Here is a 23,709-nt window from a genome sequence, read left to right on the forward strand (position 1 = left end):
CTAGGCCAAAGGCGCGCATATCACTTGGTGAGTCATGATGTGCAGCATGGTAGTGTCTGGCTACTGATGTTAGTTTTTTGCCTTTTTGAAGATCTGACGATGAGTTGCGAATGGAGCCCATATGTTCTAAAATCCTAGTTTTGAATTTTCTAGTCGTCATGCCTACATATCGTTGATTGCAAGGACAGGTTAGACAATAGACTACTCCTTGTGTGTCGCAGTTGAAGAAGTGTTGTATGGAAATATCCTTGCCATGTCTGTCCTTGACACAGTCAGTTATCTGTATCTGTGGGCAAGCCTTACATTGCCCACATGGAAAGGATCCCTTAGGGAGTTTGGATTTGGTCATTTCACGTGAAAAATGGCTCTGAACCAACGTGTCTTTGATGTTCTTGGATCTCCTCCAACTGATTTGTAAAGTGGGATCCAATAAAGGTGATAACTCTGGATCCAGATGTAGGACAGGTAGATGTTTCTGAATGGCCTTTTTTAGTAGACGCCATTCGGGACAGAAGGTCCCTACAAATCGAATCTTGGTGTCAGCCTTTTGTTCTTGGAGTTTGTCCTGGAAGATCAGGGATTCCCTGTTGGTTTTTGAAATAGATTGTTGAGCTCTCTTCAGAGAGCGTTTACTGTATCCCCGAGCTTGTAACCTGGTCATAAGTTCTCTGCTTTTCTGTTTGAACACCTTCTCCTCTGTGCAGTTGCGTCTAAGACGAAGAAATTCCCCTTTTGGGATGTTTTCAATAGTAGGTGGGAAATGTGAGCTTGTTTGGTGCAATATACTGTTTGTGGCTGTATCCTTACGAAAGAGTTCTGTAGCCAAAGTCCCACTTGTTGTCTTGTAGATATTCAAGTCCAAAAAAGATATCTTGTCTCTGCTGATTGAGTGAGTGAGAAAAATGTTCAAATCGTTTACATTGAGGATGTTAATGAAGTCCAACAGGAGTTTCTCATCTCCTTCCCAGATCACAAAGATATCATCAATATATCTCAGCCAATTGATGATATGTTTTGTGTAGATATGATTATCATCGTTGAAGACTATTGTTTGTTCCCACCAGCCGAGGAACAGGTTGGCATATGTGGGTGCACAGGCTGCACCCATTGCTGTTCCCCGAATTTGCTGAAAAAATTGGTCACCAAAGGTGAAATAATTTTTATTGAGAACAAAACTCAACATTTCACATAGGAAATCATGAAATACATTTTTTTCTTCCATATCCAGGAAGAATTTGGTGGCTTGTATTCCTTGTGAGTGTGAAATACTGCTATACAGGGCTTCCACATCTAAGGTGACTAGGATACAGTTCTCATTTAGACATATGTCATGTATTTTCCTTAGGAGATCAGAAGTGTCCTTAAGGTAGGAGGGTAATGTCATGACATGGTCTCTGAGATGTAAATCCAGAAATTTGCTTGGGGTTTCCAAGAGTCCCCCATTCCCTGACACTATGGGTCTCCCAGGTGGTTTGTTGATATTCTTGTGTATTTTTGGCAATAAGTAAAAGGTAGGAACCCTGGGATTCGAGACCTCAAGGTATTTAGCCTCTTGTTGTGTGATAGCTCCAGTGGCAAATGCCTCTGTAATCATGTGCATGTATTGCTTGTGGAATTTTATTGTGGGATTAAGTGGCAATCTGATATAACAGGATGTGTCCAACAGTTGTCTCCGTGCTTCCTCTTCATACATTGCGATGGGCCATATGACAATGTTACCACCCTTATCCGAGGGTTTGATAACGGTGTCAGTCCATGTTTTAATCTCTTTAAGAGCTTGTCTCTCTCTGTATTTGAGATTTTTGGTGAGACATCTTTTGCGAGAATTGGTCTGGATCTCGTCAAATTCTTTGGAGACTAGATCCAAAAAGACCCTGATTTCTGGGCTGTTGGTGTCAGGAGGGAAAAAGGTGGACTTCAGTTTGCATGTGGGTCTTATTTTTCGTGAAGCAGGGATGTCCGAGGCTGATTCCATATGCAGCTCCTCCAGTATTTGGATAGCTGTATAATCTTCTTCGGTCAGTGGTGTTATTGATACACTAGGATCCTCCAAAGGTCCTGAATGGCTGGATAGTGAAGTCATAATACTTGAGTCAACAGAGGATTTAGCAAAAAATTTTTTTAATAATAATTTTTTGCGGCCGAAGAGTCTGAGATCCTTCTCCCACAGAAACCTATCAAAGGGTGATGTGGGTGAAAAAGATAGACCCTTGCTAAGAACCTCTAATTGATCTTCCGTAATGATTTTGGTACTGAGGTTGATAATTTGTAATTTGTCGGTAGTTGTCACTTCCTGGTTGTCCGTACCGGATAGTGAGATGTTCTTGGGGTGGTCCAATCTCGCTTGTTTCTGTCTGTGTTTCGTCCCCCCCCTTCTTGTCGGCCTTGTGGCTTGCTTCTGCCTCTGGTATGTTGGCCTCTCCCTAAAAAAGGGTCCTCACTTTTGTTGTATCTATGGGTGTGGGTACTTCCTTCAGGATGTTCCGTGGCGGAGTCTTCACTGTATGATGATTCTAATTCCGAAGAGCTTGGATCTTCTCTAGGTGGTCCTCCTCTAGGACGTGGAGTGGGAGAATGCCAACGAAAGATTTTTCCTAGGGAGAAGTCGTTTTTGTCTCGTAGGAATTTGGTGCGTTTCCTTTCTATAATATTGGTTTCATATATATCCAGATCTTTCTTGTATTTTTCAAATGTGTTTTGGAAAGATAGGTCTTTCTCCCAGGTTTCTAAGTTTTGACCCAATTCTTCGATATTTTTTTCTACTTGATCTAATATCAGATTGTCATGTTTGATCAAGATTAGAATTAGTTCATTAGAACATTTTAATAGGCTGTTTTCCCATTCAGTTTTAAGGTTGTCTGTGGCCAAAGGGAAGGAGGGGAAGATACGTGGTCGTAAGCCTCTGGGTGATAATTTATTTTTGTGGTAGTTTTCTAATGTAGTGATATCCCAGGTGAGCCTAATCCTTTTTTGAAGGTTTTTCTGTAATTTTGATAAATCAGATTTCCAGTCTTTGGGAGTGCTGGGATTGTGGAAGGTATCTGAAAAAATATCTCCAAATTCCTCTACGTTTCTACGTTTGGATGTTAGTTCAGTTTTTAATGAAAATGCTGTCATTGCCTTGAATATAACAATATACAGTGGGGGGAAAAAATGAAAAGAGGAAAGGGAATGTTGTTATAACAGAAGCGACTACTATACAAAAGGAAAGAGATCCTATAGCAAGGTATATAAATCCGTGCAAGGTATGGAAAACTGAGTCTTAGCTCAGTGTACTGAATACATGAATGTATTGGGGGTATACCGCACTGGAGAATGGTAAGGTATCTAATAGATATTGTTAGAACCAAAATACATAATACAACGAGAAAATCTGAGTTTTCTAATGTTATCTTGAGTTTGGTGGTGCACCCTGAGTCAGTGGTAAGACATACAACAAAAGGGAGAGAAGAAGACTCTTTTGTGGGTGCACTCTTGTATGTTTAAGAGGTCTCAGAAGAGACAATAAGTAAAGATTATAAATGAATTTTTAAATATAACTTTTATTAACAATAATTGATAAAATAGTAGAGTTTACTGTCAAAAATTGGAGGTAGGGGTGGGGGGAAGGGTGGGGGGGAGTTGGGGAATAGAAAGGGGGAACACAGAACGAATTAATTACAGTGTAAATACTGAATATTGTTCTGGAATGCCTGGGTGCGATAATAACAGCTGGAGACCCTGAAAATTGAAGCGTTTTTATTCTCTCATGAGCGATGATGAGGAGACAGATGGGATGATTAAAGATGGAATGAGCAAGATGAATCTGCTGTCAGTGTTAGACGCTGAGCAAAACCGTCCAGGAATTTCTACTAAACTGAGTATTCCTCGAGAGTCTCCCACTCGAGTACTGACCCAGCCCTACACTGCTTAGCTTCCAAGATCGGAAGGATTCGGGCGTTACCAGTGTGGTATGATAGTAGAAAAAAATATTAGATATCGAGGGCTCGAGAATCACTGATGAGAGTTCACGAAAATGGAGAAATAAAAGAAAAGACAAGAGAATGAGTGGAGGAGGAAAATAGGGGATCTGCTGCCACCGTTAGACCGGGATAATTACCCCTGAATCAGTGGTGAGAGTCCTGAAGATAGTATAAAGTGAGGAAAAGGAAACGATACTGATAGGTAAAAAAAAAAAAAAAAAAAATTTTGAGATTGGTTGATAGACAATGGGCTGCTTGATTGCAGGATGCTGATAGTACCTATGATAAAGGTACTAGGTGTGATAAAAAGCAATTTGTACACAATTAGCAGTCAAATAAATTGATTAGACCCATACATCACCATCAATTTGCTACTATCAGATTATTATAATTATACCAAAATGGTATCAGGTGGAAAAAGAAGGAGAAAATGAACAACAGTTTCTTATTTGTGTTCCGCTGTATGCAGAGCTGCAGAAATACTATATAATATGATTGCAAGATGCTGATAGTACCTATGATAAAGGTACTTGGTGTGATAAAGAGCAATTGTACACAATTAGCAGATAATTAAATTGATTGGAACCATGCATCACCATCAATTTGATGCTGACAGATTATTGCACATTGTACCAAAATGGTATCAGGTGAAAAGAGAAAGAGATAATGAACAACAGTTGATTATACAGAGCTGCAGCAATGCTATATAATACGCAGTATAGAGGATAGTGATAAATTGCTCAGCCAAATGATTAGATCAAGATGACTGAAAATAAAGGTTTAAACAGTATCCTATGTGGTATTAAGCCGCTAAATGCCGACTATCTGTAAAACGGGTACTTGCAAAAAACAGCTTGATGAATGCTATTATCAAATATAAATATGCAAAAAGATGCTGATATTGAGCAGATATTACCCGGAATTGTATGGAACGATCAGTCACTAATATGAGCAGGATACTTTCTGAGTGCGGAATGTCCGTGTCAAAGTCCAGGCAAATTGAAGATGCAGGATACACTGGTTCCCAGGAGCTGAGCAGTTCGTTTATAGCCGCACTGCCGATCAAAGTACCTGATGTATTGTGGAGACGTGGTCAGGTTGGCTGAGGAGAAGAGAGACACAATGTTCCTGGTCCCATCGCGGCAGTATCTAGCGGCGGCGGGTTGATGCAGCGGCTGCTGGGGAAAGAGCGGCTCGTGGTTCAGGATGTCCGGAATCAGCTGTCACACCCAGGCAGTGGGGATAGGGAACGGAAAACTAGTTTCACCCGTTCACCGGGCTTGATCACTTCCTGTTCCCAGAGGGGATAGTGCAGGCTTTATCTTGCAAGGGAGCTGGTCGTTGTCCAATCAAAAGGGAGGCGTGTCCTGTGTTTGTAAATTGCTGCACAGGTGGAACGGTTGTTCTGTTTAGTATTGGTTCCCTATTATGCTTGCAATTAGTGGCCCATTGCACAAAAGGAAAAAACAGAGAATATGTGTGAATATGTGTTATTTACACTGTAATTAATTCGTTCTGTGTTCCCCCTTTCTATTCCCCAACTCCCCCCCACCCTTCCCCCCACCCCTACCTCCAATTTTTGACAGTAAACTCTACTATTTTATCAATTATTGTTAATAAAAGTTATATTTAAAAATTCATTTATAATCTTTACTTATTGTCTCTTCTGAGACCTCTTAAACATACAAGAGTGCACCCACAAAAGAGTCTTCTTCTCTCCCTTTTGTTGTATGTCTTACCACTGACTCAGGGTGCACCACCAAACTCAAGATAACATTAGAAAACTCAGATTTTCTCGTTGTATTATGTATTTTGGTTCTAACAATATCTATTAGATACCTTACCATTCTCCAGTGCGGTATACCCCCAATACATTCATGTATTCAGTACACTGAGCTAAGACTCAGTTTTCCATACCTTGCACGGATTTATATACCTTGCTATAGGATCTCTTTCCTTTTGTATAGTAGTCGCTTCTGTTATAACAACATTCCCTTTCCTCTTTTCATTTTTTCCCCCCACTGTATATTGTTATATTCAAGGCAATGACAGCATTTTCATTAAAAACTGAACTAACATCCAAACGTAGAAACGTAGAGGAATTTGGAGATATTTTTTCAGATACCTTCCACAATCCCAGCACTCCCAAAGACTGGAAATCTGATTTATCAAAATTACAGAAAAACCTTCAAAAAAGGATTAGGCTCACCTGGGATATCACTACATTAGAAAACTACCACAAAAATAAATTATCACCCAGAGGCTTACGACCACGTATCTTCCCCTCCTTCCCTTTGGCCACAGACAACCTTAAAACTGAATGGGAAAACAGCCTATTAAAATGTTCTAATGAACTAATTCTAATCTTGATCAAACATGACAATCTGATATTAGATCAAGTAGAAAAAAATATCGAAGAATTGGGTCAAAACTTAGAAACCTGGGAGAAAGACCTATCTTTCCAAAACACATTTGAAAAATACAAGAAAGATCTGGATATATATGAAACCAATATTATAGAAAGGAAACGCACCAAATTCCTACGAGACAAAAACGACTTCTCCCTAGGAAAAATCTTTCGTTGGCATTCTCCCACTCCACGTCCTAGAGGAGGACCACCTAGAGAAGATCCAAGCTCTTCGGAATTAGAATCATCATACAGTGAAGACTCCGCCACGGAACATCCTGAAGGAAGTACCCACACCCATAGATACAACAAAAGTGAGGACCCTTTTTTAGGGAGAGGCCAACATACCAGAGGCAGAAGCAAGCCACAAGGCCGACAAGAAGGGGGGGGACGAAACACAGACAGAAACAAGCGAGATTGGACCACCCCAAGAACATCTCACTATCCGGTACGGACAACCAGGAAGTGACAACTACCGACAAATTACAAATTATCAACCTCAGTACCAAAATCATTACGGAAGATCAATTAGAGGTTCTTAGCAAGGGTCTATCTTTTTCACCCACATCACCCTTTGATAGGTTTCTGTGGGAGAAGGATCTCAGACTCTTCGGCCGCAAAAAATTATTATTAAAAATTTTTTTTGCTAAATCCTCTGTTGACTCAAGTATTATGACTTCACTATCCAGCCATTCAGGACCTTTGGAGGATCCTAGTGTATCAATAACACCACTGACCGAAGAAGATTATACAGCTATCCAAATACTGGAGGAGCTGCATATGGAATCAGCCTCGGACATCCCTGCTTCACGAAAAATAAGACCCACATGCAAACTGAAGTCCACCTTTTTCCCTCCTGACACCAACAGCCCAGAAATCAGGGTCTTTTTGGATCTAGTCTCCAAAGAATTTGACGAGATCCAGACCAATTCTCGCAAAAGATGTCTCACCAAAAATCTCAAATACAGAGAGAGACAAGCTCTTAAAGAGATTAAAACATGGACTGACACCGTTATCAAACCCTCGGATAAGGGTGGTAACATTGTCATATGGCCCATCGCAATGTATGAAGAGGAAGCACGGAGACAACTGTTGGACACATCCTGTTATATCAGATTGCCACTTAATCCCACAATAAAATTCCACAAGCAATACATGCACATGATTACAGAGGCATTTGCCACTGGAGCTATCACACAACAAGAGGCTAAATACCTTGAGGTCTCGAATCCCAGGGTTCCTACCTTTTACTTATTGCCAAAAATACACAAGAATATCAACAAACCACCTGGGAGACCCATAGTGTCAGGGAATGGGGGACTCTTGGAAACCCCAAGCAAATTTCTGGATTTACATCTCAGAGACCATGTCATGACATTACCCTCCTACCTTAAGGACACTTCTGATCTCCTAAGGAAAATACATGACATATGTCTAAATGAGAACTGTATCCTAGTCACCTTAGATGTGGAAGCCCTGTATAGCAGTATTTCACACTCACAAGGAATACAAGCCACCAAATTCTTCCTGGATATGGAAGAAAAAAATGTATTTCATGATTTCCTATGTGAAATGTTGAGTTTTGTTCTCAATAAAAATTATTTCACCTTTGGTGACCAATTTTTTCAGCAAATTCGGGGAACAGCAATGGGTGCAGCCTGTGCACCCACATATGCCAACCTGTTCCTCGGCTGGTGGGAACAAACAATAGTCTTCAACGATGATAATCATATCTACACAAAACATATCATCAATTGGCTGAGATATATTGATGATATCTTTGTGATCTGGGAAGGAGATGAGAAACTCCTGTTGGACTTCATTAACATCCTCAATGTAAACGATTTGAACATTTTTCTCACTCACTCAATCAGCAGAGACAAGATATCTTTTTTGGACTTGAATATCTACAAGACAACAAGTGGGACTTTGGCTACAGAACTCTTTCGTAAGGATACAGCCACAAACAGTATATTGCACCAAACAAGCTCACATTTCCCACCTACTATTGAAAACATCCCAAAAGGGGAATTTCTTCGTCTTAGACGCAACTGCACAGAGGAGAAGGTGTTCAAACAGAAAAGCAGAGAACTTATGACCAGGTTACAAGCTCGGGGATACAGTAAACGCTCTCTGAAGAGAGCTCAACAATCTATTTCAAAAACCAACAGGGAATCCCTGATCTTCCAGGACAAACTCCAAGAACAAAAGGCTGACACCAAGATTCGATTTGTAGGGACCTTCTGTCCCGAATGGCGTCTACTAAAAAAGGCCATTCAGAAACATCTACCTGTCCTACATCTGGATCCAGAGTTATCACCTTTATTGGATCCCACTTTACAAATCAGTTGGAGGAGATCCAAGAACATCAAAGACACGTTGGTTCAGAGCCATTTTTCACGTGAAATGACCAAATCCAAACTCCCTAAGGGATCCTTTCCATGTGGGCAATGTAAGGCTTGCCCACAGATACAGATAACTGACTGTGTCAAGGACAGACATGGCAAGGATATTTCCATACAACACTTCTTCAACTGCGACACACAAGGAGTAGTCTATTGTCTAACCTGTCCTTGCAATCAACGATATGTAGGCATGACGACTAGAAAATTCAAAACTAGGATTTTAGAACATATGGGCTCCATTCGCAACTCATCGTCAGATCTTCAAAAAGGCAAAAAACTAACATCAGTAGCCAGACACTACCATGCTGCACATCATGACTCACCAAGTGATATGCGCGCCTTTGGCCTAGATAGGGTCCATCTAGGCATACGCGGTGGTGACTTAAGCAAAGAACTTATTAAGAAGGAAAGTGAATGGACTTTCAGGTTAGGTTGTCTCAAACCATTGGGTCTGAATGAATACATCAATTACAGTGCATTTCTGTAACCTACTTTCTATATAGCACCCATCAAGTGTCCTCGCTTCCTTCCCTTACACCCCTCAGTACACTCTCATCCAGTACACCCCTATTCATAACACATCACATTCACCCTTCTTTCATCAGCACTTTCACGCCCACCTCCACCACATACTCGGCACCATCACATCCGCAGTCCATTCACATGCACCTCACATCCATCCCATTACAGTGACCCAGCAAATTCCGACATATTTCACAACCTACTAACACGTTTCCACACAGCACTCCCATTGTCAACCCACTCCTATCCCTTACATCTCTACTCCCCTTCCTCATCTCACCATATCATTATACTTCTCGCCCACACAAGATCATCACCTTCGACACCACACACACATTCCCACCACACTGCAAACCACAACACCCCAACCATATCCCAACACCCCATATCCCAACACCCCAACACCCCACAATCTTAAACCCCCTCCCCCCTTCCCCCTCTCTCCCCCGCCTTTCCCCCCCCCCCCACTCCACCCCCCCCATTCCTTTCCACCTCACTCCCCATCCTTTCCATACCATCCTTTCTCACAATCATTCCCACCACTTCCATCGACGTCACTTGCATTATTAATCCAAATTAACATATTCATGAATATCCTCATGCAATGTTTACAACGTGTTTGTTTATAACTCCAGACAAGATATGCTGTCCTAACATATTTTTCCAGCAATTATCATTTATTATACTTAAATTTAATCTATTCTTATCATCTAAATATTTCATAAACAATTTGTGAAAGCTTCAATTTTATTATTTTCATTCATTTATTCTTTTTTGCTAATTTTCCCCATTTTATTTTTATTTATTTTTATTTTTATTTCCATTTTTTCACTATGCCCACTTATATAATAAGCAAGATGCTCATTTTTTATCTAATAACCTTGTATATTTCTCACACATATTCTCTGTTTTTTCCTTTTGTGCAATGGGCCACTAATTGCAAGCATAATAGGGAACCAATACTAAACAGAACAACCGTTCCACCTGTGCAGCAATTTACAAACACAGGACACGCCTCCCTTTTGATTGGACAACGACCAGCTCCCTTGCAAGATAAAGCCTGCACTATCCCCTCTGGGAACAGGAAGTGATCAAGCCCGGTGAACGGGTGAAACTAGTTTTCCGTTCCCTATCCCCACTGCCTGGGTGTGACAGCTGATTCCGGACATCCTGAACCACGAGCCGCTCTTTCCCCAGCAGCCGCTGCATCAACCCGCCGCCGCTAGATACTGCCGCGATGGGACCAGGAACATTGTGTCTCTCTTCTCCTCAGCCAACCTGACCACGTCTCCACAATACATCAGGTACTTTGATCGGCAGTGCGGCTATAAACGAACTGCTCAGCTCCTGGGAACCAGTGTATCCTGCATCTTCAATTTGCCTGGACTTTGACACGGACATTCCGCACTCAGAAAGTATCCTGCTCATATTAGTGACTGATCGTTCCATACAATTCCGGGTAATATCTGCTCAATATCAGCATCTTTTTGCATATTTATATTTGATAATAGCATTCATCAAGCTGTTTTTTGCAAGTACCCGTTTTACAGATAGTCGGCATTTAGCGGCTTAATACCACATAGGATACTGTTTAAACCTTTATTTTCAGTCATCTTGATCTAATCATTTGGCTGAGCAATTTATCACTATCCTCTATACTGCGTATTATATAGCATTGCTGCAGCTCTGTATAATCAACTGTTGTTCATTATCTCTTTCTCTTTTCACCTGATACCATTTTGGTACAATGTGCAATAATCTGTCAGCATCAAATTGATGGTGATGCATGGTTCCAATCAATTTAATTATCTGCTAATTGTGTACAATTGCTCTTTATCACACCAAGTACCTTTATCATAGGTACTATCAGCATCTTGCAATCATATTATATAGTATTTCTGCAGCTCTGCATACAGCGGAACACAAATAAGAAACTGTTGTTCATTTTCTCCTTCTTTTTCCACCTGATACCATTTTGGTATAATTATAATAATCTGATAGTAGCAAATTGATGGTGATGTATGGGTCTAATCAATTTATTTGACTGCTAATTGTGTACAAATTGCTTTTTATCACACCTAGTACCTTTATCATAGGTACTATCAGCATCCTGCAATCAAGCAGCCCATTGTCTATCAACCAATCTCAAAATTTTTTTTTTTTTTTTTTTACCTATCAGTATCGTTTCCTTTTCCTCACTTTATACTATCTTCAGGACTCTCACCACTGATTCAGGGGTAATTATCCCGGTCTAACGGTGGCAGCAGATCCCCTATTTTCCTCCTCCACTCATTCTCTTGTCTTTTCTTTTATTTCTCCATTTTCGTGAACTCTCATCAGTGATTCTCGAGCCCTCGATATCTAATATTTTTTTCTACTATCATACCACACTGGTAACGCCCGAATCCTTCCGATCTTGGAAGCTAAGCAGTGTAGGGCTGGGTCAGTACTCGAGTGGGAGACTCTCGAGGAATACTCAGTTTAGTAGAAATTCCTGGACGGTTTTGCTCAGCGTCTAACACTGACAGCAGATTCATCTTGCTCATTCCATCTTTAATCATCCCATCTGTCTCCTCATCATCGCTCATGAGAGAATAAAAACGCTTCAATTTTCAGGGTCTCCAGCTGTTATTATCGCACCCAGGCATTCCAGAACAATATTCAGTATTTACACTGTAATTAATTCGTTCTGTGTTCCCCCTTTCTATTCCCCAACTCCCCCCCACCCTTCCCCCCACCCTTCCCCCCACCCCTACCTCCAATTTTTGACAGTAAACTCTACTATTTTATCAATTATTGTTAATAAAAGTTATATTTAAAAATTCATTTATAATCTTTACTTATTGTCTCTTCTGAGACCTCTTAAACATACAAGAGTGCACCCACAAAAGAGTCTTCTTCTCTCCCTTTTGTTGTATGTCTTACCACTGACTCAGGGTGCACCACCAAACTCAAGATAACATTAGAAAACTCAGATTTTCTCGTTGTATTATGTATTTTGGTTCTAACAATATCTATTAGATACCTTACCATTCTCCAGTGCGGTATACCCCCAATACATTCAGATTTTACTGTGGGTCTGTCCCCTATAAGTGCCGGAGTGTCTGGGGTGTGGTTGTGCACGTGTGTGACATGTCTGTGGCAGGGAATCTCTTCCTCTGTGGGAGACATGTTAGAGACACAGAGGTGTAATATGACACCAAGAGCCTGACTGGGTGAAAGGTTACATGATAGTGTGAATCACTACTGAATCTCAGACAGAAAACTGAATATAATCTGTTGAAGATGTGATTTTTAATAGTTCTGCCTTTCATCCACAGGGACCCCTCTGGGTCACATACAAATTTGCACAAGTAGTACAAACTGATACCGACACGGACTTTGATTCCTGTGTCGACACTGATTCCAGGGGAATAGGTCCTAAGTTAGCAAAAAGCATTCAAAACATGTTTTAGCTATAAAGGAGGTGTTAGAAGTTACGAAGCCCCCTCTTTTACCACAAGGAGAGGGTTTACTTTACTAAAGAAGTAATGTAATTTTCCCTTCACCTAAGGAGTTGAACAGTCTCTTGGAGGGAGTGTGATTTAACCTGAAAAGAAATTTCGGATTCCCAAAAGGAATTCAGGCAGCTTACCTTTTTCAAAAAGGTGGGAGTCACCCCGCATTTTAGACAGGGCCCTGTCATAAAAGAGAAAAGGTGTTTCTCCCTGCGCCTGGAATGGCTTCACTTAAGGAGCCAACAGACCGCAAGTGAGTGAGGTGATCTATTGATGTGGCCAATGGGACACTACTCAGGCTTACCATTGTCTGTGCGTGGGTGAGTAGTGCTATTGAAAAGTGGTCAGAAAACTTGTCATTAGACATTGACACAATAGATGGAGACGAGATACTCCTAACGTTAGGTCATATCAAAGACGCTGCTGCGTATGTACTAGAAACCATGAAATATATTGGTCTCTTGGGATCAAGAACCGCTACCATGGCAGTATCGGCTCAGAGGGCGTTGTGGATTCGCCAGTGGAATGCTGATGCAGATTCCAAAAGAAATATGGAGGCTCTCCCTTATAAAGGTGAGGCCTTGTTTGCAGGGCCGGCGCCACCACTAGGCAGCTGCCTATGGGTGGCAGCCACTAGAGGGCGGTCACGCTGCCGATGGATGCTTCCCTTCTTTTCCTTTTCCCTTGCAATATGTGGAGCGTTACCGCGGAGAGGAGAAGACAGTTGTTAGAAGCACTGTAACTATAGCCGTCAGGACGCTGCTTACTCTATGTGCATAGAGTATTAGAGCCTCTGCCCATGGGTTACAATCACAATGACAGCGCTGGCGGCTGATAACAGTTGGGCGGCCGTGGTATCTGTGCAGCGCTGTCAGTGTGAATGTAACCCATCGGCAGCGGCTCTATGCTCACCGCCGCGGCCACTGTATTCTCTCATCGCTGCGATCCCCCTGGCTGTTTGGTGCAAGCAGAAGAAGAAGGGGATGAGAAAGCAGACAGGGGAGCGGTGGGCAGCGGAGCGGGGAGTGTCAGAGTGCAGAGAAAAGTGGCGGAGGTTAGTACATCCCGCCCAGAGTAAGCAGCGTCCTGCCGGCTATTGTTACAGTGCTTCTACCTCCTCTCCACGAAAACGATCCACGTATTGCCGCCCCGCACCACAGACTCCCGCGATCTCACCCCACATGTTACACCCCCTCTCCACGATAACACCCCTCCCTTCCCCCCGCAATTGCATCATGAATATTATAGCCCCCCTCCTTCCTTCCCCCGCCCTACCCTTCATGATCGCGACACAGGCTGCAATCACTCACTGTGTGTAACCTGCACCACCAGACACGGCAGGATTAAGGACCAGTGGCTCTTTGGGTAAGTGAGAGCTTCATTTAGGGGAGAGGGGGGAAATACTTAAGGGGTGGGATTATTAAATCTATACAGTAAAGGGCATGGCTGAAGGTGCATCCTTAAATATATAAGGGCTGGAGGTGCTGGGATGCTGGAAGGGGGAAAGAGATTACATTTATTTACAGGACAGCTCCCGTCGCAGACAGTCTGAGTGCCGGAGGTATAGAGTGTGTGTGTGTGACTGTATATGTATGTATGTATGTATGTATGTATGTATATATATATATATATATATATATATATATATATATATATATATATATACACACATACACACACACACACACACACACACACAAGATATTCAGCACTCAAATTAGATGTAGCGAGCCTGGTGCCATCCAAAGCATCCACATGTGGTATATACAAACAGATAGGCGGCACTCACGGACTTTTCAAAGCCAAAGAACAGACGTGACTCTGCCCTTAGCGCTTAACGTTTCGGTTTATTTCAACCGTCATCAGAAGCAACCGAGACGTTAAGCACCAAGGGCAGAGTCACGTCTGTTCTTTGGCTTTGAAAAGTCCGTGAGTGCCGCCTATCTGTTTATACACACACACACACACACACACACACACACACACACACACACACACACACACACACGTTACCAGCCCGTCAAAATGACGGAACATCATAGCAGTAATATCAGTGGCTGTGCACGCCCGGACGTAGCAACACTTGAACTGCTCAGTCAGGCGCCATATAGTGTCTGCCAGCGCGCAAAACACTTGAATCCCCCCCCAAACAGGTGAGGAGCGGCATTAGCCTTTTATTATACTGTCTTTCATTTATATTATATATATATATATATATATATATATATATAAAGAACAAACAAGTCTGGCACTCCCCTCTGGACAGGCTGAGCAAGGCTCCTGCTCCGGTGCCCTCCTTGCAGACACAGCAGTCGGCATAAGTATAATGGAAGAACAATGGCGGCACTCTGGAGACTTTGTTCAAAGAGGTGAAAAAATCAGTGCAGTTTAATCAACGTTTCGGGGGTACTGGCCCCCGTCTTCAGGATACACTCACAAAGTGACTTTGTGAGTGTATCCTGAAGACGGGGGCCAGTACCCCCGAAACGTTGATTAAACTGCACTGATTTTTTCACCTCTTTGAACAAAGTCTCCAGAGTGCCGCCATTGTTCTTCCATTATATATATATATATATATATATATATATATATATATATCCAACGGTTCCTAGCATGCAGCGGCACTCAGGGACTGACTCATGGATAATTTAAAGCAAACAGTGTTTAATCCATGTCAAAAGCAAAACAGTTCCATCCAAACTGTATAATATACAGTCTCAAGAAAGTCCGGCACTTAAAGAATATTGCAACTGCCTTTGAGCCTTTGTCAAGTAATCAGGTCTTTCATATAAGCAGATTTAATAGCCAAAACAGCAAAGCATGTATACATACTGTACATGTCCAGGGTTGCAAGTTCAGGAGTGAATTTCATGTGTGGCATAAAGCAGTAGTAACATCAGCACAAGCATAATCACAGTGCAGCATTTTGGGCCACAGTGGGACCCTTCGTCAGGCTTTGCAAGTGCTCAAATAAGACAAACATGAACATAACACACAACATGAATCTCACCTAAATAGACCCCACAAAAAAACATATATATAAAACATCCATGTTTAATATATGTTTTTTTCATGGGGTCTATTATCTCATGGGATTTTATGTTTTATCACAGTGTCCCCCTGTCCGGTCGCCAGACTTGTGGCGACGTAGGTGCGTCATGTGCGGCTGGGTTACTATGGTTACCGACGCTTTTTGATGATGTCACTGTACTGCGCCTTCGGGAGACCGGAAGCTCTGCGCCGGACCATGGAACTGAATGCCGGCATGGGGATGCTATTTAGGTGAGATTCATGTTGTGTGTTATGTTCATGTTTGTCTTATCTGAGCACTTGCAAAGCCTGATGAACGGTCCAGCTGTGGCCCGAAATGCTGCATTGTGATTATGCTTGTGCTGATGTTACTACTGCTTTATGCCACACATGAAATACACTCCTGAACTTGCAACCCTGGATATGTATGTATACATGCTTTGCTGTTGTGGCTATTAAATCTGCTTATATGAAAGACCTGGAGTGCCGTGTCTGCTCTGAATGAGACATCGTTCGGAAATATATATACACACACAAGGTATTGGAGAAACAGCAAGCACGGGATGTAGTTAATGTGACCGCTGGTCACAACACCTACCCCTGCATCTCACCCCTTGGGGGGGGAGGGGGGGCGCAGCAGGCTGAAGTTTTGCCTAGGGCGTCGAGAAACCTTACACCGGCCCTGCTTGTTTGGTGATGGGCTGGATGCGTTAGTCTCGGCGGCTACCGCAGGTAAGTCGACATTCTTGCCTTCTGCTCCTGCACCAGCAGAAAAGACACATCACTCTCACATGCAGTCCTTTCGGCCCAACAAATACAAAAAGGCCAAAGGTTCCCCCTTCTTTGCAGGTAGGGGAAGGGGAAAAGGAAAGAAGTCCGCAGCGTCTCCAGGATCCCAGGAGCAGAAGTCAACCCCTGCTCCTGCGAAATCTGCAGCATGACGCTGAGGCTCCCTTGCGGGAGTCCGCTTGGGTGGGAGCACGTCTGAAACTTTTCAGCCAAATCTGGATTCAATCTGGCCTGGACCCATGGGTCTCAGAAATAGTGTCCCGTGGGTACAAACTAGAGTTTCAAGATGCCCCCGCATGCCGATTTTTCAAATCGACCTTGCCAGCTTCTCTTCCAGGAAGAGAGGCATTAACAACGGCAATTCAAAAATTATGTCAGGATCAGGTCATTGTCCTGGTACCCTTGTCACAGCAAGGAGAAGGTTTTTATTCAAGCCTCTTTGTAGTTCCGAAGCCGGACGGCTTGGTCAGACCGATTTTAAACCTGAAAAATCTGAATCTCTACCTGAAAAGGTTCAAGTTCAACTACAAGGGTAGTGATTTCCAGTCTGGAGGAGGGGGACTTCATTGTGTCAGTAGACATAAAGGATGCTTACTTGCATGTTCCCATTTATCCTCCTCACCAAGCTTATCTGAAATTCGCAGTACAGGATTGCCATTACCAGTTCCAGACGTTGCCGTTCAGACTCTCCACGGCACCGAGGGTATTCACCAAGGTGATGGCGGAGATGATGGTCCTCCTTCGTCAAATAGGAGTCAATATAATTCCTTATCTGGACGATCTCTTGATAAAAGAGAGATCCAGGGAACAGTTGGTGCAGAACTCTACCTGTCAATACTCCAACAACACGGTTGGATCATGAATTTTCCAAAGTCGCAGTTGGAACCGACGACAAGTTTGTCCTTGATTGTCCTTTTTAGGGATGATTCTGGACACAGAAGTACGGAGAGTATTTCTTCCAGTGGAAAAGGCTCTGGAAATCCAGAAAATGGTCAAACAAATATTGAAACCAACAAGCGTGTCGATCCATCAATGCATTCGGTTGTTGAGGAAAATGGTAGCGGCCTACGAGGTCATACAGATTGGCCGATTTCATGCCACAGTATTCCAATGGGACCTGTTGGACAAGTGGTCCGGATCCCACCTACACATGCACCAGAAAACAATCCTGTCCCCCAAAGCCAGGATTTCGCTCCTGTGGTGGCTACACAGTTCTCACCTACTAGAGGGACGCAGGTTTAGGATTCACGACTGGGTCGTAATAACCACGGATGCAAGTCTCCAAGGTTGGGGAGCTGTCACACAGGGGGAAAGCTTCCAAGGAAAATGGTCAAGTCAGGAAGCCTGCCTAAACATAAACGTTCTGGAATTGAGAGCCATTTACAATGGCCTTCTACAAGCGGTACATCTTCTTCAAGATCATCCCGTGCAGATCCAGTCGGACAATGTAACAGCAGTCGCGTACATAAACAGGCAAGGCAGAACGAAAAGTAGAGCGGCAATGGCAGAGGTAACGAGGATTCTCCTCTGGGCAGAAAGACATGTTAGAGCTCTGTCAGCAATTTTCATTCCGGGAGTGGACAACTGGGAAGCATACTTCCTCAGCAGACACGATCTACATCCAGGAGAGTGGGGCCTCCACCAAGAAGTCTTCGCAGAGGTGACAAGTTTTTGGGGAGTTCCTCAAGTAGACATGATGGCATCTCGTCTAAACAAGAAGCTTCAGAGATATTGTTCCAGGTCGACCCAGTGGGTGTTTCCGTCGGTAAGACCATGAGTTTGAGCAATCGTCATTGCCCCAGACTGGCCAAGGAGGGCTTGGTATACAGATCTTCAGGAGTTGCTCATAGAAGATCCTTGGCCTCTTCCTCCTCGAGAGGACCTACTACAGCAGGGGCCTTGTGTGTATCAAGATTTACCGCGGCTACGTTTGACGACATGGCTGTTGAGAGTCGGATCCTAGCCCGAAAGGGTATTCCCAAGGAAGTCATCCCCACTCTTATTCAGGCCAGGAAAGGAGTAACGTCTAAACATTACCACCGTATTTGGAGAAAATATGTGTCTTGGTGTGAATCCAAGAAGGCTCCTACGGAAGAGTTTGAGTTGGGACATTTTCTCAATTTTCTGCAAGCTGGTGTGGATGCGGGCCTTAGATTTGGGTCAATCAAGGTCCAGATTTCGGCCTTATCAGTTTTCTTTCAAAAACAGTTGGCTTCTCTTCCAGAAGTTCAGACCTTCGTGAAAGGGGTTTTGCACATCCAGCCTCCATTTGTCCCTCCAGTGGCACCATGGGACCTTAATGTGATGTTGCAGTTCCTTCAATCGAGTTGGTTTGAACCTCTACAGGAGATAGAGTTGAAGTTTCTCACTTGGAAAGTGGTGATGCTTTTAACCTTGGCATCCGCAAGGCGGGTGTCTGAGTTGGGGGCCTTGTCTCACAAGAGCCCTTACCTGATCTTCCATGAAGATAGGGCGGAGTTGAGAACTCGCCAACATTTTCTTCCGAAGGTGGTTTCAGCTTTCCACATAAACTAACCTATTGTGGTGCCAGTGGCTACTGACACGTTCACTGAGTCAAAGTCTCTAAATGTGGTTAGGGCTTTTAAGATTTATGTCGCTAGAACAGCTCGAATACGGAAAACAGAGGCTCTGTTTGTCCTGTATGCGCCCAACAAGATTGGGTGTCCTGCTTCCAAGCAGACCATTGGTCGCTGGATCAGAGGTACGATTCAGCACGCTCATTCTTCGGCTGGTTTGCCATTGCCGAAGTTGGTGAAGGCCCATTCTACTAGGAAGGTGGGCTCGTCCTCGGCGGCTGCCCGGGGGGTCTTGGCATTACAACTTTGCCGAGCAGCTACTTGGTCAGGGTCAAACACTTTTGCTAAATTTTATAAGTTTGACACTTTGGCCGATGAGGACCTCAAGTTTGGTCAATCGGTGCTGCAGGGTCATCCGCACTCTCCCGCCCGTACTGGAGCTTTGGTATAAACCCCATGGTCATGAAATGGACCCCAGCATCCTCTAGGACGTATGAGAAAACAGTATTTTAATACCTACCGGTATATCCTTTTCTCCTAGTCCGTAGAGGATGCTGGGCGCCCGACCCAGTGCGTACTTTACCTGCAGTTTTGTTCAGTTAGTTACACAAGTTGTGTTACATTTGTTTTCAGCATGTTGCTGTAAATGGTTCATGCCTGTTGGCGTGTTATTATGAATGCCATGTTGTGCGGCATGGTTGAGGTGTGAGCTGGTATGATTCTCACCGTTAGTATAAATGTAAATCCTTTCCTCGAAATGTCCGTCTCCCTGGGCACAGTTCCTATAACTGAGGTCTGGAGGAGGGGCATAGAGGGAGGAGCCAGTTCACACCCTTGAAAAGTCTTAAAGTGCCCATGGCTCCTGCGGAACCGTCTATACCCCATGGTCATGAAATGGACCCCAGCATCCTCTACGGACTTGGAGAAAAGGATTTACCGGTAGGTATTTAAAATCCTGTTTTTTTAAATATATTGTTAATTTATATTGTTTGTACTATTTGGCGCGCTGTTCCTCGCATACATCTAACTCGTCACAATCCAAAGAATGGTGGAGGATTATTTTCATGACCGCTTTAAAAATAGCCATTTCACAGAGTCCCTTTGAAGACTGGAAGGAAAAAAAGGCAATTTGGAGTCCCTTGTACAAACTGGCTTTGCATTACTTAAGCTGCCCACCTTCCAGTGTGTATGTGTGGGTGTGTGTGAAGGTATACAGGCTCTAGGTTGACCATGTAAAGGTCAACAGTCATTAGTTTGACCATTAATGGTCAACATGCCCTAGGTTGACATAGACAAAAGGATCACATGGTTAATAGGTCAACATGTAAAAGGTCAACAGTGCTTATGGTCAACAGATACAAAATGTCAACAGGTGCAAATGGTCCACACACATATGGTCGACACCGGGTTTGTGTTTTTTGCATATTAATCAACTTTTTCATACTTTACCATCCCCATGGAGTTCGATTTTTGAACAGTAACCTGTGCCGAGTGCAACGGTAGCGGAGCGAGGCACCTTGCCTGAAGCATGGCGAGTGTAGCAAGCCATGCAAAGGGACGTTGAACACTAATTGGGCTTCCGCATGCTTTGACGTGTAAACTACACAAAATAAAATTTAAAAAAAATGTAAAATCAACCTTTTTTTGTGTCAACCTTTTTTCGTATCGATCTTTTCATGCTTCGGCCTTTTAACCCTATCGACATTTCCTACTGTTGACCTTTTCATGTGTCAACCTTTTGACCTTTCCTACCTAATGCATATTGACCAATAGTGGTCGACCTAATGACTGTAGACCTTTCTAATGTGGATCTAGTGATCCATACCCATATGTGGATGGTAGTCAAATATGTGCAAATACTGTATATTGCAATTGTTAACAAAATGACCTCTAGCCATATTATATTTTAATTATAGCGCAAGAGGGTATTTGTTTGAAAATGTACAGTTGTAACAGAAATAAATAAAAGTTCTCGATGGGCTTAAACCTGTAAATCTTGGGTTAATTCCCCTGTTGAAGATTACCTTAAAGGCCATTCCATCAGCTAAAAATGCTTCAAAATGTCTATGTGTGCAAAATGCAGTGTGCTTATAAAGTGGGCCATGCATTTTACAGCCGAACATCTCGGGCAGATAAAACCAGAACATATTGATCTGGAGAGTGAAAGTTATTTACTGACTAAAGAATTTCTCTTATGAAACTTAATAGAAAACACGATTTTCCCCAGCTCGATCAGAACATGAGAATCAAAAGAGCAAAATATAACAATAGGGAGAATTTGATGGACATTTGCCCTTTTAAACTTCATCTAGTGTTTTGTTGGATCACGAAACATGCAAATATTAACTGATTTATAGCTTCAGGGAAAACAGCAATTGGTAATAACATATTACGCCATTCATTGTACTTATGTAGATGTTTTGTGAAATGATTTAGGAAATTCATCTTTGCTTCTGAGAAAGTAGCTATTCTATTATTGCACGCATATATAAATTATAAAGTAGCCTAATATTCTATGTATTATAAAATCTGTATGCAGATGAATTAGCTAGCTTTCAACAAAGTGTAACTGCAATGCAGACACGCACTGTAATTTGGAAAAACAAACTGTTAAACTGCAAGATGGGTTAAAAACAAAGCTAATGGGTTGGATTAATAGTTTTATGCAGTATGACTACAAGAAGGGCCAGAGTTGGGGTGTGGAGGAGGGTCACACTGCCTCTCATCCCCTAGGAACATAAATGCCCAATGTGGGGAAAATAGAATTTCCAGTTTCTTCCTTCCATCTGCCAAAAAGCTCGGGGGTTGCCCCTGAAAGCATGAATTATTTATTTATTTATTTATTGTCAAGGGTGCGTGGCCTCAGACTCCCACTGCAGTGCAAAAACCATGCTGGGGGCATGGGACTTTGGACCCTCTCCAAAAGGAGAAGGGCCCCGTTACTCCCGATGCCGTCTGAGCCAAAAGGCCCAATGAGGGAAAAAGAGGGTCTTGCTTTGTTAAGTTTGGCGTGACCCCTTGAATCCCTGATCCCCAGAGCTAAAAGGCCCCTTAAGGGACAAGGGTCTTCAGCCTTCTCTCCACATCACGGCTCGGGTTCCCCTCTTTCTCCCCAGGGTTGGCTAAAGTTTCCCCCTGGGAAACAAGAGCAATGTTTTCTTTTGATGTGCCATCCCTACTTCACCTCTCCCCAGAAGGAAAGAGCCTCAGGAAACAAGGGGAGAGAGCCGCCCATAAGGGTCTCATCCCTACACACAAAAAGGTTGGGATTGCCAGAACATCGCTGTTTCAAAATGATTGGTGGTCTATGGCTGAGCCTGATGTTGAATACTTAACCATCTGATTACACGCCATTGATGGTTATGTGATGCCCGGCATCTGCTTCCCCCAGCCCCTGCTAAAGATGATTGTGGCCGATGGTCCCCACAGGGGTAATGGACTGCCTGGTTGCTAGGCAACCACGGCCGCATGGAGGACACTAGGACCCAGTGGCAGGAAGGACGGGTCCTACAGAGCGGGAAGACAGACCCCAGGCATTGGCTGGTTGGATCAGGCTGAGGAGAGAGGCGGGACTGGCGCCGAAGAGAGAAGGTTGGAGACTGAGAGCCCGCGCAGAGCCGCGGTGAAGGGAGACGGACGTGGACAGAGCCGGTCGGAGGACAGCTGCTGCTGCGGAAGGAGAGAGCCGTCTTGTGCCTCCTGTGCAGGGGTGTGGTTGCCAGGGAACGACGGCAACGTGAGGCGCCTTTGAAGAGGACGAGAGCCGCTGCTGCCTGTGAGCGAGGGAGAAGAGAGCCGCGGCCGATCCAGAAGCCGCCAGCCAAAGCAGGGAGCCGACGCCGCTGAGGGAGCAGAGCCACGGCGTGCGCGGGAGAAGCAGTGCGCACTGCCAGATGGATAGGAGAAGCTGCTGTGGAGAGCCCGAGGTCGCCAGCTCAGAACGGAGGAGGCTGCAGTGATTGGGAGTACGGCTGCAGACGGCAGGACACGGCAGGTACACTCACATATCCCCCACTATTCTAAACTGGCTGTTCTGCAGGAGAGGCTGTTGCTGCAGCCACCAGTATAGACTGTACACTCTCACCCATAGTGGAAGGCCATCGCTCACTACCCTACTATCTGAGAAAAGGGGGACGCCCCTAGCTTCAAGCCAGCTCCGTCAACGACCCCCCATGTAATGGTGCCCTATGACAGTTGCATGTGGGACCTTGTATACTGTGCGTACTGCATCCAGCACTACGGGATAACGTCCACTCACCCCTGGGGAAACCACATTTAGAGCCGGATGTGCGGCACCAACCCATCCACTGGGCAGCCCTCCCAGTGACTGCTGATGCCCGGTTACTAAACATTTAACCCCGTATCATCCCCAACCCCTATATCCTTTGGAGCTATCACGTACCTTACGTGGACTCATACCGTTCAGGACGTTAGATAGGGTCAGAGACTCTGATAGGAGTTCATAGCGCCACCCAGTGGCTTATTAATTTAATGTTGAAATTCTCTTACATTCATATGTCAAATGTGATCTCTTGCAGTAGTTATTTCTAATGTACCGTG

General features: G+C 43.7%; 1 protein-coding gene and 2 pseudogenes across 6 annotated transcripts in view; 2 read left to right on the forward strand and 1 right to left on the reverse strand.

Annotated features, from left to right (window-relative positions):
- MYO3A (myosin IIIA) overlaps positions 1–23,709 on the forward strand; it is a 527,514-nt gene that overhangs the window by 43,278 nt on the left and 460,527 nt on the right. The gene's annotated exons all lie outside the window — the stretch shown is intronic.
- LOC134930039 (5S ribosomal RNA) lies at positions 3,846–3,964 on the reverse strand (annotated as a pseudogene).
- Positions 11,669–11,787, forward strand: LOC134930040 (5S ribosomal RNA; annotated as a pseudogene).

This window comes from Pseudophryne corroboree, chromosome 5 (genome assembly GCF_028390025.1).
Source record: "Pseudophryne corroboree isolate aPseCor3 chromosome 5, aPseCor3.hap2, whole genome shotgun sequence".
Lineage (NCBI taxonomy): Eukaryota > Metazoa > Chordata > Amphibia > Anura > Myobatrachidae > Pseudophryne > Pseudophryne corroboree.